The 3,924-nt window shown below is 35.4% G+C and overlaps 1 pseudogene; it reads left to right on the forward strand.

Annotated features, from left to right (window-relative positions):
* The first annotated feature begins 1,173 nt into the window (after positions 1-1,173).
* Positions 1,174-3,609, forward strand: LOC114048850 (annotated as a pseudogene).
* The last annotated feature ends 315 nt before the right edge of the window (positions 3,610-3,924 follow it).

Raw genomic sequence — 3,924 nt, forward strand, 5'->3', positions numbered from 1 at the left:
TAAGGATGATTTGATTGTTAACTTCAAGTAAGGCACAAAACAAGAATATGTATTGTACAATATATTTTCCATTGCCATGTAGGCTATCCAGACAAAGTTCAAATAGAAAGGTAAAGTTCTCCACATGTTCCTATTCATTGAGGACAACATATTGACTGAATCAACTAGAACATTGCATAGTTCCATAAGCAATACTCATTTCTGCTCAAATGAGTTGGACCTAACAAGGAAAACTAAGTGCTTGAAGAATGTCTAAGACTATGATATATTAAGACTAAGGATATTAAGAATGTGATATACAGTTTGGGTGTACAACCCATTGAACTGATCTGTCTGAACATATATCTTGGACTGATTGCCCATATACAATGAGTTAGGCTAAGAAATAAATAGAACAGAATTGCCTGGATTGCGTTTGGAGGATTGTGTATAATTTTTGTTCAACCCATTCCTCTTTAGCAACCTACGTCAATGCCTTTTGGTGATGTTGTATAACTGCAAGTTATAGAAAGAAATAATATCTGAAGAGTATCAATAACACCACCAAAGGACAATGGAGACATCTATGGTGGAAGTACATAGCTAAATCATAGTAATAAACAAAAATTGTATATAAAAATAGCTTAAAAGGTAGTGAAACAGATATATTACTGGAAAAGGAAATGGGCGTGTAATGTAGTGAGGGATAAAAAATGAAGAGATCAATAATTTAGGTCTTTCCAGTGATTTAGACTCAAGGAAGAAAATGAGCCTGTTGTGCATCTCAAAATTCAAGAAATGACTTTATTAATAACAAAAGAAAGGGATGAATTAAATTAAAAAGGTTAATCCAGATAAAATAGCTACCCCCCTATGCTTCTGCATTCACTACAGTGATTGATTATGCTGGTTGAGAAAAGCTTTCCATTCAGGGCATTAGGAATTATGATAAAATCTCTGAAACCAACTTCAGATAGACTGACTTTTTAATGTCTCAGGTGTCAAGGGAGTCAGACCAATGATGGTTTCAATAATGGTTTCCCTATGCCTTTAAGAAAAAGCCCAAACTACATAAAACAGATGGCACTCCTGCCATAGATACGCATTGTTAAGAGAACCAGAAGAAAGCTTCTGGAACATTGGATGAACTTACTAAGGAAAATTTATGTAAGATCATAAACAATAAAGACAACCATGGAACAAAAAGGTATGGATGGGCTAGAAGGATTACATCAATGAGATCACCAATCCATTGATACAGTGGAAAGATCATTGAATTCAGAATTAGAAGAGCAGGATATAAGTCCCGGCTTTATTACTTACTATCTGTGTGACCTAAGGGAAGTACATTTCAAATAGAAAACAATATTGTATATCATAATTGTAAAATTTTAAAAGTTCACAAGAATAGCAGACATGGTAAGTTAAACTAAACTCTAAAATCAAAGCATTAAAATAAATTAAAATAGTATAAAAAGAATAAATATATATTGTAGAAAAATTAAATAATAAAATGAAATTTCATACCAAGGATATTTCCAATGTTTGTTGTAATAATATTGAAAATTCTTCTTAAAAGAAATATAAAAGAATTAATTAAAATAGTAATTAAGTAAAAATGACTGTAATTAAGTAATTCAAGCTCTCAAAGAAGAGATAAAATAAAATTCTAAAGAATTTCAGAAAAAAAATTTATATCTCAAGAAGAAACATTCATTTCAAACAGAAAACCTGAATATAAAAATTATAGGACTCAACAAGCAACAATTTTCCCCAAGAGTAGCAGATATTAAAGTTGAATCTAACTCTAAAATAAAATTTAAATAATATAAACAGAATAAAAATAATAGAAAAATTGAATAGTAAAATTTCATTATGAGGATATCTCTAATATCAGCAGTAATGCTGAGAAATTCTGCTCAAAAGAAATATGAAGGTAATAATTCAAATAGCAGTTAAATGCTAACCATTATAATAATTCAATAATTCAACTCTTAAAAGAGATATAAAATAACATTCTAATAAAAAGGACAAAAAATAATCTGTATCTCCGGTTGAAACCCCAATTCAAGCAGGTATGTGGAGGTGGAACATGCTTGGCTGTTGAGCTGAGACAATTTTCTCTCCGGGCTGCTGTGGAGTCAGATGTAGCTCATGGCAGCAGAAACAGACACCTTGCCTGTGGCATATGCACTCACCTCTCAATCCCTACAAACTTTCTTTTGTCCTTCCTTTCACTTTGAATTGGAGAGAGACATGTCTTTCAGCCACAACCTTGATCAATTTAGTCAAAGATCAATTTAATCAAATTCAGGGAGCCAAGATAGTAGAGTTAGGCAAGAACTTGCTTGAACTCTCCCAAATTCACCTCAAAATGCTTGTAAAATAAAGCTTGACAATGAATTCTGGTGCAGCAGAAGCAACAAAAGGATGGGATGAAATATAAAAATATGAAAATTAAAAGTCAAGCTCAACTTTGAATTAAAAATGAAAAATACGCTGGAAAATGAGCAAACAAACAGAATCTGACCATAGAAATGATATATGATTACAGACAAGATCAAAACACACTCAGAATAAGACAACAATGCCAAAATAGCTACATATGAAACCTCAAAAAAAAGTATTGGTCTCAGGCCAAAAAAGAACTCCTGAAAGAACTCAAAAAAGATTTAAAAAATCAGGCAAGAGAGGGAGAAGAAAAAATTGGGAAAAGAAATGAGAGTCATTCAAAAGAATCATAAAAAAAACACTCAAAAAAGGGAAGCAATAAAAGAAAAATGTATAAAAATTCACTGAAAAAAAAACAAGTCCTTAAAAATTAGCATTGGCCAAATGGAAAAGGAAGTACAAAAATTCACTAAAGAAAATAATTTCTCAAAAATTAGAATTGGGCAAATGGAAACTAAGGCCCCCAAGAAACATTGAGAAAGAATAAAATTAAGTTAAAAGGATGAAAAATAGGAAAAAAATGTGAAATATCTCATTAGAAAAACAACTGATCACCAATTCTGCCTGCTGCAGTGGTGGCAATGCAGCCAGTGGGAGCCTGTGGGTCACAGTTGTGGGTCATGTGATGAGAAAGAGCTCTTTTTGGACAAGGATCCTCTAGATCTGAGCTCCTTAAACTGGCCCTGGCCATGGGGTGCTGCCTGGTTATGGGGTAACAAGGAGGACTTGGACCAGGATCAAGAGGGATGGAAGCTACTTCTGGACCCTAGTAGTCCCCCAACCAAGACCCTAAATGGAACAGAACCCAATTACCACAGCCTTCCTACAGCCCATATGGATGAGCAGGCCTTGCTGTCTTCTATCCTTGCCAAGAGAGCCAGGAACATCATTGATGTGTTGGCAGCAGATTCCCAGGGCATGAAGCAGCATGAGTACATGGACCAAGCAAGACAATATAGTACCCTCTTAGCTTTCCTGAACAGTAGCTTGACTCACTGGAAGAAGCTGCCACCACTGCCATCACTCCCCAACCAGACCCACCAAGTGCTTGCTAGTGACCTTGTCCCTTTTGCAGATTTACAGCAGGTCTCCAGAATAGCTGCTTATGCCTATAATGTACTTTCTCAGATCCAGGTCAAGGCAAAAGAGGAGTTGGTCATACAGTTTGGGGTCCCTTAAGGACAATTTCTGGAGATCTCTTCCTTGTTCCTGCCTTCCTTTCCCCTAATTTCTTCCTGCTTGTACAGAAACCTAACTTACTACTAATCTCAAAGGAGAAACTATCACAGGAGTCCAGAGATATTTGGGGGCCTCATGTTGACACACGAGTTCCCAAGAAGCCTTTGTGCCATGTGGCCCTGGTTGAATACTTTGTGGGAAGAATCTATGATGATTTTGCCACTTGGTGGGGTGGCGTGAGGCAGAGCTAGAGGAGTGGGAAGATAGGAATTTGTATATGAATTATTATTTCATGATTGGGGGTGGTGGGTAGGA

Source organism: Vombatus ursinus, unplaced genomic scaffold (assembly GCF_900497805.2).
Source record: "Vombatus ursinus unplaced genomic scaffold, bare-nosed wombat genome assembly UNPS02014794.1, whole genome shotgun sequence".
NCBI lineage: Eukaryota > Metazoa > Chordata > Mammalia > Diprotodontia > Vombatidae > Vombatus > Vombatus ursinus.